The sequence below is a fragment of the Rousettus aegyptiacus genome, unplaced genomic scaffold (genome assembly GCF_014176215.1).
Source record: "Rousettus aegyptiacus isolate mRouAeg1 unplaced genomic scaffold, mRouAeg1.p scaffold_m13_p_5, whole genome shotgun sequence".
Lineage (NCBI taxonomy): Eukaryota > Metazoa > Chordata > Mammalia > Chiroptera > Pteropodidae > Rousettus > Rousettus aegyptiacus.
Genome location: NW_023416308.1, coordinates 66262653 through 66277462, shown reverse-complemented (window position 1 = coordinate 66277462; position 14810 = coordinate 66262653). Strand labels below are relative to the sequence as shown.

At 40.2% G+C, this 14810-nt stretch overlaps 1 protein-coding gene across 1 annotated transcript in view; it reads right to left on the bottom strand.

Moving 5' to 3' along the window:
* Window positions 1-14810, bottom strand: part of ME3 (malic enzyme 3) — a 270223-nt gene that overhangs the window by 251112 nt on the left and 4301 nt on the right. The window contains exon 2 of the mRNA XM_036221661.1: window positions 13315-13379. The gene's annotated coding sequence lies outside the window, so the exon portion shown is untranslated. The remainder of the gene's footprint in view (window positions 1-13314; window positions 13380-14810) is intronic.

Here is a 14810-nt window from a genome sequence, read left to right as displayed (position 1 = left end):
TTATCATCTCCTGGATGTCTTCGACATGCACATCAATGAACTATCCAAATCCCTGGCCTCTCTCTGTTCCTTGCCTTTCTCACCTTTCTCAGCCACATCCATTGACCCTGCTGCCATTGGTGGCAGCTCCACTCTGATTGCAAACATCCTGTTCCCTGACAATGACCATATTAAAACTTCCAGTCTACTGGCCCCCTTGCTTTTCTACTATTCTTCACTCAACTCCCCCCTTCTTACATTCCTCTTACCTAGTTTAAACAATATTTCCCTTTCAATCACTCTCAACTCCTTTGCTCATCTCCCCATCTCCCTTTCCTTCTCTCCCTTCCCTTCCTCCCTCTCTCCCTCTCTCTCTATATACTAACCTAAAAAAAAAATGTCAGCAGTCACTGAACCAAGTTATCTATCTGCCTTTTCTGTGCCTGTGCCCAATTAGCTGAATATTCCTGGGAATAAAAGCATAGAAACTAAACCAGTTGGTTTCTCTTTAAATTCATGCCTGCAAACCTCAAATGATCACTGCCTGGAATACGTGCTGTGCTTCTCCAGCAAATTCATTTCCCATTCTTCAAGCCAATTAGCCAACTTTTTTCTTTCTCCTGAAACTTCCCATATCCATCCTTCCCACTTTTTCTTCTTAATTGAAGATCCTGACTTACACTTCACTGAGAAAGGACATGCTAACAGAGAGAAATGTATTCCAATCTTCCTGCTTCCTCTCTTACTAAAATGGGAAAACTGTCACTTTTTTTTTTTTTTAATCAATGTCCAAGCCCTCTACTTGCGTTCTCCACCTCATTCTCTTTGGCCTTCTTAAGGACTATACTCCTGTTATTCCCTATGTCGGCAGTTCTCAAAGTGTGATCTGCAAACCTCTGGTCCCTGAGACGCGTAATCCTGTTCTTTCCCTACTTCTTCTCTCATCCTCGCATCAGCAGTTAGTTAACAGCACTGAGCTAAAACCTCCATTTCAAATCTATCTCTAACTCCTGTCAATTCTTCTATCAAAACTAGGCATCCGACCTCTCCTCACCACCTCCAGTCTAAGTCACTATTGCTCCTCCCTGAACTGATAATAGTAATAGTCACTGAACAAGTTTCACTGTTTCTGTTCATATCTCACATAATCCATTCTCCATACAACAGCCAGAATGACCTTCTACTTTATTCACAGAACACAGACACTTTTGCTTCCCTTCTTTGGAGCACTCCAAGCCCTTTCCATCTCCTGGATTTCATGCTTGTTTTCTCTGCCTGGAATGCTTGCCTACTAGCTCCTCAGATGATTGGCACATTCCCATTCTTTCCTTCTCAACTCCAATATCTTACTCAGAGAGACTTTTCCTGACAACCATATCTTAAGTGGCCTCCTTAGAGTACTTTTTATCTAATCACCTGATTATTTCCTTCATGACAGTTATTACAATCCACAATTATTTTTGTCATAATTTATCATCTTCCTGTCCAACTAGACTGTGAACTCCATGAAGGCAGACACCTCCATTCTCTTAGACATCCCTGGACTTCCAACACCCAGATGAATGTTTGGCAAAAAGCAGGTACTCAGTCAACACCTGTTAAATAGACAGGGTGAATAAATGAGTTTTTTAACATTTATGTGCTAGTCCCTTGGCTATGTTTTTCAAATGCATTATCTCATTTAATAACCTTGATGCTCTTAAGAGGTATAATTACTACTATCTTCATTTGACAGATGAGGAAACACGTTCAGAAGAATATCTGCTCAGTCACATTGCTAGTACCAACTGTCTTAGTCAGCTCAGGCTGCCATAACAAAATACCATAGACTGAGTGGCTTGAAAGACAGAAATTTATTTTCTCACACATTCAACATCAAGGTTCCAGCTAATTCCATTTCTGATGAGGCCTCTCGTCCTGGCTTATCTTCTTGTTATGTCCTCACATGGCCTTTCTTCAGTGCATGAACAAGGCGACAGAGTGAAAGCTCTCTGGTATCTCTTCTTCTAAGGACACTAATCCTATTAAGTCAGGCCCCATCCTTATGACTTCATTTAATTTAATTACTTCCTGAGAGGTCCCACCTCCAAATTTAGTTACAAGTGGGGATTAGGGCTTCAATACACAAATTTGGGAGTTGGAAACACAAACATTTAGTTCATGACACTGACAGAGTCAGGATTCAAAACCAAACTTGTCTAATTCCAAAGCTCATACTCATAATTGCTGAATTATATTGCCTCTGAGTCCCTCCCTCTGCTCCCGTGTTAAATCTCTCCACACCAGGCTTCATGCATTGCCAGGAGTTGCCTGCCTGGTTCTCTCCTTGAAGTTATGACGCAAGGATGCAAAGCCTGGCTTCTCTCTTTACTACCTTTGTAACCTAAAGCCAATAGCCTAAGAACCCTGGATGTGCTTCAGTTTCCTCATCAATGAAATAACATAGTAACAGAAAGTACTTCTGTGAACTTTTCTTCAGATGGTGTGTGAGAGAAGAAAACAATCCTCCTGTGAGTCTGTTGAATGTTTCTGAGCACAAGCACTGCATGATTCCAATATCTTTTTGTGATGTATATTCCCTGAGTAACATTAACAGCTGCCTGGTCAGGGGTGTGAGAAAGCTGCCTCCACCCCAGCATGGTGATACAGCCTGTGGGAAGGACCCTTACATTGCTGTGACCAATATTTTCTTTCTCTGCCTCATGTTGAATCATCCTGCTTTTGTTTTGTCTGAGTTAAGTATTTCTCTACTTGGCTCATTTGCTTTACAGACTGAGAGGAATTGCCTCAAGGGGATCATTCCAGGAGATAGCCTGATCCCACTAAGATGGGTGTTGCCTGTCTGGAAGTTCTCAGCAGTGTAATTTACCCACTTGAGATAAACGGACATCTGATGGTAGACAAAACAACAAAACAACAATACCGATCATAATAGCTAACACTTATGCAGCACTAACTGTATACCAAACACTGTTCTAAGCACTAAATGAATCCACTTACTCTCCACAGTAATCACACCTAGAAGTAGATACCACAATAATGATCAGTGCCCACAGCAGGTACACTGTGGAGCTGGGATTTGAATGGAGAGACTCTGGCTCTAGGGCCCAAGCTTTGCATTTAACAACATAAAGCCTCTCCTGACGCCTATTGTTCCTCTCTGCCTAACCTGTAATCCCAAATCCTAGGAGATGGGGGTGCCCCTTGAGGACAGGGAAGGAAACCAGGGCTCTATGGGGGAAGAGAAAGCCAGAGAGCACCATTCTTGGATTAGAAGCAGAAACCAGAAGTCTGCGGGACCTGCAGTCATCGCCTAGGAGGGTTGGCGTTGGAGGCTCCCCCAAGTCACCCTGTACTTTCCCCCTTCTCACCACTAAGCAGCTTGCATTGTGACTATTAGCTCATTATTTCCTCCAGGAGGCAGTGAGCTCCTCCAGGGTAGAAATGGTGTCTAGGTCAGCTCAGTGGTCCCTCAGCAGCAGGAGGGCAGGGGCCTGGCCCATCACTGAATGATCGTCATCCTGGGCCTAAAACAATGCACTTATGAAATAGGCATTCGTGACTGAGTAGTTGAAGTAGGTCAGTGAACACCACAATGAGCACTGGCATGATGGTTTTCAATATTTGTAATTTATTTATCTTAATTTCAGCTTAGTGCAAAGGCCCTAAGAATTCACCTAAGGAGTTTAGTAAGAATACATATTCTCAGGCCTCAAATCCCTGAGATTCTCATTCATTTGGTTCAGGTGGTTTTTAAAAACATTTTACTGGAAAATATTGTACAACTAGAAAAGTATACATAAGAATATAGCTTGCTGAATTTTAAGAAATTGAATATACCATGCACCCAGCACCTAGACCAAGATACAGAATACTCTTATAATAGTTTGTGGAGTTTTTAAAAAATAATCCTGATCATTCTCATGCAGGTCCATATACACTGAGAAATACTATAGGAGTGAGTAGCAGTTACACTCTTAAAATAGAAACAGCTTGTGCATATATCTTTGAGAATAACAATGACAAGAGAACTAGGAAGGGTCTAGTTCTTTGGTGACTAGTATCTGCAGGGACACAGCGAGTGGCATTTGTCCTGGGGATAGGGAGTAGAGAAGGTCAACTAAGTCACCAACTGGCCTTCTGGATATGAAAGAAGTAGAATTTACTAACTCCCAATAACTGAAGAGGGACCCTGAAGACAAAATGGGAGAAAAGTCTATGGATATAGGTACAGGCTCTCCAGTTATCAAACTGCTATAGCAAACAAACTTTCAAAACAAATACAAAAGGACCGCATGGACCTTAATCGTTAAGTCACTCATGTCCAAAAAGATGAATGTCCCTCCTATAAATTCCATTTGAACCAGAATGGAAGGACTTCAGAAATTCATTTGCGATCTCTCATTTTCTATTCTCTCTCTCTCTCTCTCTCTCTCCACACACACACACACACACACACACACGCACACACACACACCCCAAGACTTTGGAATGTTCTTTCCCATGCTCTAACCAAGGTCTTTCACTAAGGTCAGCCTTATTTTGATTCTTGAAATACCTCTGTCTTTTTCCTATTTTTTCTTTCTCTACATATTTTTAATTCCTGATGGTCAGACCTAATGACAAAATTAGAAGCTGTAAACCTACCCTCCGCAAAAATAAAAATAATGGATGATGAGGAAAGAAGAAAATGCAGCATCTTGATTATCTCTTGATTATCCGTCTATAGATTCTCAGAGATCTAAAATCAGCCTGAGTATCCAAGCTGCATCTGAATTCTCCCTCTTGTGTTTAACATCCTCCAGAGCCCAGCCTTTCAACTAGTACAGATACAGATGAGGGTGAGGGGAGGAAAGGAAAGTCATGTTGGCATTGAACCTCAAACCATTTCTAGTTTTGATTGTTAAATCACTAGCAATTTCTCCAACTTTATTTTATTTTATTTTTTTAAGCATTGTATATTCAGTCGAGGGTTGGACATTGTTTACTGGGTTTGGCTCCTGAATTCTTTTCCCAGAATTTGTTTTCTGTGGGGAGAGTCTGAAGGATTTCAAAACAAGTTTGAAAAGAGCTGCCTGGGCCCTGTAAAGATTTAAGATGAGTAAGTTTTCTGCCTAACTCCTTGTATCCTAGCTGATCAGTGAACAAAACAAGTCTTCATCCTGTGGTCCTGTGAAAAGTTCAACTATAGCTCACTCCCCCCAAAAATCTCCGGAAGGTACTTTTCACATTCTACTACTTATTCACTCAATCACTCATTCATTCACTCATTTATGCAACAGATTGAGTGTGGTGGACTTTGCATCAGGCACTATGCTTAGGTGTAGATTGCCAAATGTAAGCTCTCTTCTCTGATCCCTCCTTTTTATTTCCTGGTGGGGACACTCAAATAAAAGGAAATGTAGATCTCTAAAATCATCTTTCCCTTGCAGCTTCCTCCTGCCTCCCTAGTCCCCACTTAGAAAACTGCATAATTCAGGAAAAAGTGATTCCTTCCCAAGCTGGGTCTTCTCTCAGTGTCATTATTAATATTTGTGCTTGTTGCAGGATGAGTTTTAAGAGCCTAATGAGGGCCAAGAGGTTCCCTGGGCTATGCAAATCCAGTTGGCATATTGCAGCAGGCCCACAGCCTCCTGGGACCTGTTGCTGGCAGGACTTGTGGATTGTGGGCCTGATAATCAGTTCTGGCCAGACCAGTGTACTGGTCTACTTTGCAGAATCAAAAATCAAGGGTTCCACTCAGATTGTCTTTTCTAATTTTCCAACTTTTGATCTCATTCCAAATTGCATGTTACAGCAATTTGCATCAGCAGGATGATGATCATTCTGGAAAGCAAAGGGCGGCTCACCCATATGTCTAAAAATGTGTACACGGCAGTGTGATTTTTGGTAATAACTTGACTCAGACTGCATTTGAGCTTTTAACACTCTTCAAATTGACATTGTCTCCTTCATAAAAACAGGCTCCAAATTTAAAAGTCTCATAAAGGGATTCAACATTTTTCCTTAATGCAGTTCAGGTGTGTGTACCTGGCTTTAAAGCAAATCTAGTATGTGTGAGAATGAATGTGAACCCATCAAATCAGGGGGCAAGAGGTTTACTTTACAGACTGATAAACTCACTTCACAGAAGTCATTTCTTTACCAAAGGAATGTCCATAGGGTTCTCTGAAAGGTGTAAGCTTTCCTAGTATATCTAAACACTGTAAAGTTTTCATCTAAAACACTGTAATCATCACATGTACTGTGTGAAGAGAAGACTTCTCAGACCAGGCAGATGACCCCATGTTATTTTTAGCCATCGCCCCATTTCAGATGGAATCCAAATGACTTGTCAACATCTGGTTGGCATTCAGTGTACTGCCCAGATGGTTCCAAAGCAAAGCTTATACTTGCTTCAAGACTTAGGTCAATAGTTACTCCTTTCCTCCATCCAGTCCTCTCAGACAACCCTCACCCTTTTCCCAGACTTGAAATCTTTCTGGCACTTATATAGTATTTTGTACTGCCCAATTTGAATACTGCATTAGAAACGGTCTTGATTTTTTTTTCATTTTATGAGTTCAGCTAAGTGCCAGGTCTTCAAAAAAACTTGCCTAAAGAAATAATTGCACTTGATGAAATGGAATGAAAAGGAGCCATCACTGTTGTGAATCAGTGTCTTTTGGTTAGCAAGAATTCATCAGATCTGACATTGGTCACAGGGCAATGTTTCACAGTGGCTCATTGTTAGGCTGTCTTCATGGACAAACTATTAATAATAGAAAATAAAAAAAAATAAAAGACCACATCTGGATCTAAGCTAATCAGCAATAATCTCTAACAGACAGAGGAGCTGCTTCAGAGATGCACAATGAAAAGCAGATCAGGGACGCTTGTTGGAATTGGTAGGGAGACAAGCTTTCTCTTCCACTGGATTTAATCCTCAGAAAATATAAATTAGCAGGTTCTGGAGGTTGCCCCAGAGTGAAATGAACACAAGAGAAATTTAGTAGAGAAGCCTGAGTCCTATTGGTATCAGTTGATCTTTGGCATTTGACAGTTCCTGAGGCTACACACCTATTTTCAGGACTTTTCAATTAAGTGCATAGGTCAATTCACTTATTTATTTAGAGAAACTTGGGTCAACTTTTTGTCATTTGCAAATGAAAGACTCCTGGACTCCTCTCTCCCCAACCGGTCTTTATAACAACTACCAAGACCTAAGATTTGCTCCATCCAAAATATCTCTTATCCACTGGCTCACCTCCATCTCAATGACCATAATATAGTTCAGGGTTCTCATGACCTCTTGCTTGAACATGCAGACTCTGAGATTGTCTCTCAACCTCTACATTCTCCTATCTATCCTCCCAGAAGCTGCCTACTTAAACCTCAGAAAACACAGACATAATAAAGGTACTCGCTCCACTGCCCCAAAATTTTCACTGACCCTCCATATCTTAATGAATTTGAAAACCTACAGCCTTTCCCTCTTGAACACTTTACTCCTGACACTCTGGTCACCAAGTATGTGGGGGTTGCCCCCCACATCGAGCAATTTTTCATGACGCCAACCTGGCCGTGTTCAACTCTGATACTATCTACCTGGAAATGGTGTCAGATCCCACAGGTTAAGGCCTCAGTCCCACAAGACTCCCCCCTCTCACTTCAGATGCCAATTAATTGCAACTAGTAAGTCCCCAGGTTACCCATAATTTCTGTCCCATGTAGCTATAAATTGGAAGTTCCCAGGACCCCCTCCTTGGGTTTGATTCATTTGCTAGAGCGGCTCATAGAACTCAGGGAAATACTTACATTTGCCAGTTCATTAAAGGATGTGATAGAGGATACAGATTAACAGCTGATGAACGCATACATAAAGGCAAGGTCTGAGAAGGTCCTAAATGCAGAAGCTTCTGTCTCTATGGAGTCGGGGTGCCTCACCCTCTTGAAATGTGGATGTGTTCACAAATCTGGAAGCTCCTTGAACACATACTTTTGGAATTTTATGGATGCTTTATCATGCAGGCATGACCAATTATTAACTCCATCTCCAGCCCTTCTTCCTTCTCAAGAGAATTGGGTGGGGGGGAGGGGGCAACCAGGAGCCCACCGGAGCTACCATTAAAACAAAAGACACTCCTATCACCCAGGCAATTACAAGGGTTTCAGAAGCCTTGTGTCAGGAACTAGGGTCAAAAACCAAATATTAGAACAAAAGATACTTCTGGTGCTCTTATCACTTAGGAAATTACAAGAGTTTGAGAAGCTCTGTATAAGGAACTAGGGGCAGAGACCAAAATATATATATATATATATTTTTTTTTCCATTATCTCATGCCCACTGAATAAAGTTCAAATTCCTTTGTCTGATATTCCAACCTCTCTATAATCTAGTTGCAACCTCTACCTTTCCAACTTTAATTTTCTGCTGTATTGCTCATGTAAATTATGCAAAAAGATTATGCATTCTAATTGGGTATTCAAGTCCTCAAGCAAGTCTGATGCAGAGCCAAAGTGAACCAGCTATTCCCATGTCCAAATCCTCTGACTCCCAGGTCAAATGCAGCTCTGTCCTAAAACCGTCCTTAACCTTACAGCTGGGACCCTTCTGCACTCTTACAGCCTTTATCTCTTCACTCCTCGGACTTGACCTATCACGTCCTCTTATCTTTCTACATTTTATAGCAGCTACTTGCAGATTTGTTCCATCTAGTCTGCTTTCCAGAATTCCTTCCTGCTAGGTAGCTACTCTCCTTCAGACGGGGTCTGTTTCAGATTCCTTTTTGTGTGCTTCACTCCCGCCCCCACCACCGCCAGTAATATTCCATATATGCTTATAGAACTAGTATAAATAAAGGAACAGAGAAAGGTTGTTTAATAGATTCTTAGGAAACTTGCTTTCTGATGAATGTAAAAAATAACATAAAAAATCTGTCTATATATAAACAAATACTATTGGAGTTCATTAGGATGCTTGAAAACTGGCTTTCTTAGGTACTAAATTTCATACTTTCTCCCTATTTTTGCACTAATTTTCCAACACAAAAGTAAATTTTAGGTAAATCTTTGGCAAAGCCTTAAAAAGTCTGAATAACGATCAAGCACTATGTGTAACTGAAAAAGTGTCTCAGGACCAACGGTCCTCTTTGAGCCATGTTAACAGAAGCAATAACATGCATTTAAATCGTGAGTTACAGTTTACAAAATACTTGCACAGACATTACTTCATTCTTGTTTCACAACCCCGTGAGATCCATAGCACAGGACTCATCAGCCCTGTTGTACCAATAAGAAAAATGTAAGGTCTACAAGAGGCTAAGCAACTGGCAAGTTTCCATAACTAAGTAGTTGATGGAACTTGGACTAAAACCCAAGATTTCTGACTCCTCATCCAGAGCTCTTCCAATTACTCCACGCTACTTACTTAGGGTAGCAGACAACTTCATTCCCTTGCCAGTGGGTGATTTAGCTAAAGCTTCACGACCACTGAATTCTGGTCATTACAATATGATGAGAGGTCTGGGGAGAGGGATAATTTTCTTGCTCCTAAGAGAGAGACATTGGAAGAGAAGTCCCCCTTATTTTTCCTCCTGGATATAATTATATATGATATTTGCTTGTTATTTCTCCCTTCATTTTGCCACAAGCCTGAGTTCTTTTACAAAAAAAAAAAATATTTTTTAAAGTATAACTTCACACAAAATGATTTTATTGGCTCACTTATTCTTTCTCCTCTAGACAGGCAGGTATTAGTTGATACACAAAGGTTCAGTCCTATCAAGCTCAGATCAACCTCTGAGTGAACTTCATTTCCCTGAAGCTTTGAGATCATTGGGCAGGGGATGAAAGAGTTGATAATAAAATTACAATTGAAGCTGAGTTTGGGGGGCTGCTACCAAGACTGGAATTTGCCTTGAAGTCAGCAATCAACCCTTCAAAGAGCAGTCTAACAAATCAAAGACTTGTCATTTATTTGTTTTTAATTTTTCTACAGAAAGGGTCTTAAGAATTTAATAATTCAATTTTATTGCATTGTTAAAAAAAGAAAGAGAGAAGCATTACCATCTCTTGTCCTAAAAGAGAAGATAGATCAGATAACCTCACTTTACCAATATGCTATTTATACAACGGTGAGGTCATAGTACTTTAGGCCTAGGCTAGGCCTTCCTGGATCTTCCTGGATTTGAGCCAAGTGTCTTTTTCATTTCAAAATTAAAACAAAAATATCATGTCATTATGAAATAGTGTCACATTGCTAAGAGGAGCTAATTTTTATTGGCAGCCTAATTCCCAAACTACCCTGTTACCTTTTACCCCTCTGTTTGATGGAGTGGACCCACGGCTTATCTGGGGAGGATGCCCTCACTCCCTCACTCTGGCTGCACACAGTTGTCCAAACAGGGACCTCAGCTGGCCTTGAGTAAACAGAGACCATGTCTGTGTGCTCCAACAAAAGCGGGGTCCACAAAAGAGCTTGAGGCTTGTGGCTGTAGCCATTTCGGAGACGTTAATTATTAACAGTGGCTTACATCTTGATTTTTCAGGACAAGACAAAAATGTGAACAACTACGTACAGATACCACAGGATTCAGTGTTCTCACTAATTTTAGTCTGCCGAGAACCCGGATAAAATGTCACTTCTCCTTGAAGGAAGTCCCCACCTGCAGCTGCTGGTGTCAGTATTGGAATCACCTCCCAGCGTGACTTTCATTGCTCTGTCAGGGTGGCAGGCTCCCCAGAGCTGTCACCCTCCGAATGTGCCCTTCCTCCAAGAGCAAAAGTGCAGTGGAGGGCACCTGTGTGGCCACCAGCTGTGACATCCACTTGCCTTCATGTGGGTAAGTCTCACCCCCACCCCCGCCCCCAACCACTCCTAGAAAAGGACTTTTTCTCAGTTGAGCCTCCCTGGTATCAGGCAGAGCGCTAGCTCTCCACATTGTTCTGCAGGCTTTGAAGTGGAAAGAACACAGATGATTATTCTTGTGGTTTCCCTAATCTGTGTACCCAGGGCAGCAGGAGCCAGGTGATCCTGTATTTGAAATAAAACAGGTTAGTGGCCTGAGAAAGCAGGAAGCAAATTGTTTCTACAGTTACAAACCCTCCTGCTTTACTCTTGGGCTGGTCATCCTTAACTTTGTTTTCAAAATATGAGAAATTGGCTGCCATTGCCAGGGATGGTTATGAGGTGATAGTCCTGGCAAGCTGGCTTGTGTTTTAGTAACTCTCCCTTCTACCAAGGTAGAGGAATACCGGAGGCTCCTGATTGTGTCTAAGAAGTGCTTAAACAATATGCTGAAAACTAAAAATAAGTCTCAAATTTAACTGATGGTTGTCTGTTTTCAAGGTCAGATTGGCTGGTGATATCAGTCAAAACAGCCCAAACTAACTCCCCTGTTACCTCTGTTCAAAAGGGCTCCCCACTGTCTACAAAATGCTATTAGGGGCGACTCTGTGAGGTTTTGTGCTGGATGTGTAAGGGCTACAAAATAACCAACACATGATACCTCCAGTTAGTTTTTATACTTGTAGCCCTCCAGAGTTGTTAGAGTTAAAATTAAAAATCAATAATAATGAGTAGCTAACAAAATTGGACAACCAGATACCATACAAATGTTAATATTTTGATACATTTCCTAATTTAATCTTCGCTAGAACCCTATGGGGAGGGATTGTCACTACCCTATTTTGTAAATGAGGACAGAGAGGCTTTCCCAGCGTGCTGGCTATTCCCTGCCTCCATTCCAGCAATTCTCCTCCCTGCGGCACCCTGCTCTGTACCCAAGAGGCTGAGCCTTGCAGACTGCACAACCTGGCTCCCTTATGAGCTGACTTTCACAGGCTCAGAGAGGTTAGTGGGTGGAAGAAGAGGTCAGGGTGTTTCTTTCCCACTCTCTCCTTCCTTGGCACCAGATTCCTCACAGTAGCTGTATCCCTCTCTGGACTGCGCAGCTCCTGGCAGCAGAAGAAACCCTCCATGGTACTCACACTCATCACCGGCTCTTCTGCAGCGTCTCCTCCCTTCTAGCTCCTGCCCTAACAGTAGTGAGGCCTTCCCCCTGTTGCTAGACCCTAGGTGTGCTCTGTCCTGTTTCGTTTCCTCAACCTTGTCCTCACCTTCACATGCAGCCACTCCATTAAAGGCTCTTCGTTTGAACCTATCAAGGACAAATCGTGTTCCTGTCAAGACCCCAACTGATATATCCAGAAAAAGAGGTGTGGATCAGAGATTTAAACCCATAGTAGGGGAAAGGAAAAGTAAACTGATTAAAAAAAAAAAAAAAAAAGATTATTAGAGCCATGAGAAATTGCAGAAAGTATTACGGGAGATCAAAGGCCAACAAAAACAGTTTGTTGAGGATATGACAGTGTTAGGTCTTTTAAAAATAAGTGGAATTGAGACAAGGAAATGGAGGAAAGAGTTTCAAATGCGAGCAAAAGCCTCGTGGCAAAAAAACAAACAAACAAACAAACAAAAAACCCCACAAACTATACATCAGAAACAGAGTGGTTCAATCCCAGAAGGGGACTAAGCTTATGGATACTGTTTCTGAAACTGCATCCTATAGAACCCTGCTGTTCTATGAAATGTCACTACCACATTGAAAAAAAAAGACTCCACAGTCAAATAAGTTTGGGTAACTTTGAGATTAACAGACCTTAAGCACGTTTCTTTACTTAGGACATCTCAGAGCATTTGAAAGGCTAATATCTATCTTTTACTACCTTTTCTTTTTCACAGATGGTCTATTAATGTCTCCCAGAGTGCAGGAGTAAACAAAGTTTGGGAAACACCTATTGTCAAATAGGATTCTACAATCTTTAAGGGTCCGCGGCAGAGCAACTCTGAGCACCCTGTGGCAGCCAGAATTGAGAACATTTTCCAAAGGGTTCTGTAGAAAGTTAGTGGGAATGTCACAAGTCATGGACACATGATGCCCAGAATGCCATCATATAGCCATAGCATGATTAATGAAATGTAATTAGCAAGCCAAGTAATAATCAAATTTGTTATTTTGAAATCTGAATTTATATACTGGACAATATTGCACCCCCAATGTTAAAATTTCATATACAAGGTGCTTTCATTCTAGTGACTGGCAAGCCAAATTATTTCAGATCTGATATTTTAAGCTAATTAATGAGTCAGGCCATCTGCTAGATTATAAAACAAGCAATAACTATAACAATTAAAACAACTATAAAGACTAGAAAACCATGAAGACTAGAAAGAAGAAGAAAGCAGAGTTCCTGCTCATTAGGAACTCTGGACTACTTGAGGTTGAACATTTAAATATATAACTACAATATAATTTTAATACAATTCTCTGAAAACACAGAGAATGAACTTACATATCTAGCACTGAAGAACCCTCCAAAGAGTTGATATTTGAGCTTGAAGGATGAGTAGAAATTACCTGCAGAAAAAGGAGAAAAATCTCATGAAAGACACTGAATTTGAATATGTAGGCCCCATATTTAACCGCATAAAAGCTTACTCCTTATAAGACAGAAAAGAGAGAATCCAATATTTATAGAGAAATATAAACATAAATTAAAAACAAAAAGATTTTCCAAAAATGCCTTTTAAAGTTATAGAGATTTGGTAGAAATTTTTGTAATATAAATTTAAAGAGACTATCAATAAGTTATGAAAGTCTCTTTTAAGGCAGTAGCTCTGCTGCTTCTCCTTAAGTTAAAGACAAAAGAAGAAAAAAATCTTTATTTTGGGTTTTGTTCTTGATCATGAGATACAGTATGCAAATTGGAGTACATGAGAAGTCCTGTGTTGGCCTCTGCTGACTTTCCAAATTTGACCAGAGAAAATGAGAAACACACGGATATTTCAAAATGTTTCTAATTGTTTGGTTTAAAATAATACCCACAGTATACAGGAAATTGCTAGTGCCAAAGCCTTTTTTCTCTTCCTGATAATTTTAGATTACTATACTCTTTATTATTATTTTTTTTTTTTATGGTGACTTTGGTTAACAAAATCCAATAAGTTTCAGATGTACATTTTAACAGTAAGGCATGTATATATTTACATTGTGTGTTCAGCTCCCACAATTAGATTTCTTTCTGTTACCACACATTTGACCCCTTTAACCCCATCTACCTCCCCCCTCGCTATATTCTTTTAAACAAGATTAGGGTAAAGCTTTCTTCGCTGTGCCGCATTTTTCTTAAGGTACCATGTGTGCTAATGTGACAATTAAAATGTACAACTACTTTATATATTAAGCTTTTATATATCCTTCACATATTTATATTCACAGTGTACTGACCACTTTTATTTTCACACACTTAAAATGGGTAATCTATACTTAACAAAAACAGGAATTTTTAAAGTTTTAAGTGTAATACAAATACTTTGTTTTCTTAAGTGCTATAAAGATTTTTTTTTGGTGGTTCTTTCTCTTAGCCTTTTTTTTTTTTTTTTCAATGATGGGAGTTTGTCGTGGTTTAATTTTTTACCATGTAGTACTTTAGAACTACCATCACGAGAAAAAAAAAAATCTGGTTTTGCCTTTAAAACACTGACAAATATGTGGGCCTGACAATATTAGTGGCTCAATAGATGTTTATTGAATAAATGAACTGATGGTGCCATAGAGTAGAACAGAAAACAAAAAAACACAGCCCTGGCTCCCACTGGAATCTGTAATTTTTCCTAAATTCAATACTAAGAAATTCTTTGTTGCCTACAGACCAGACCTGTGACAGGAAGATTCGAGCATTGAACAGGAGTCCTGAGATAATTTCTTCATAGAAAGCCGAATTAAATTTTTTTAGCATTGATAGTACAACAATTTGATTCATTCCTTTTATTCATTCATTCAGCAAAT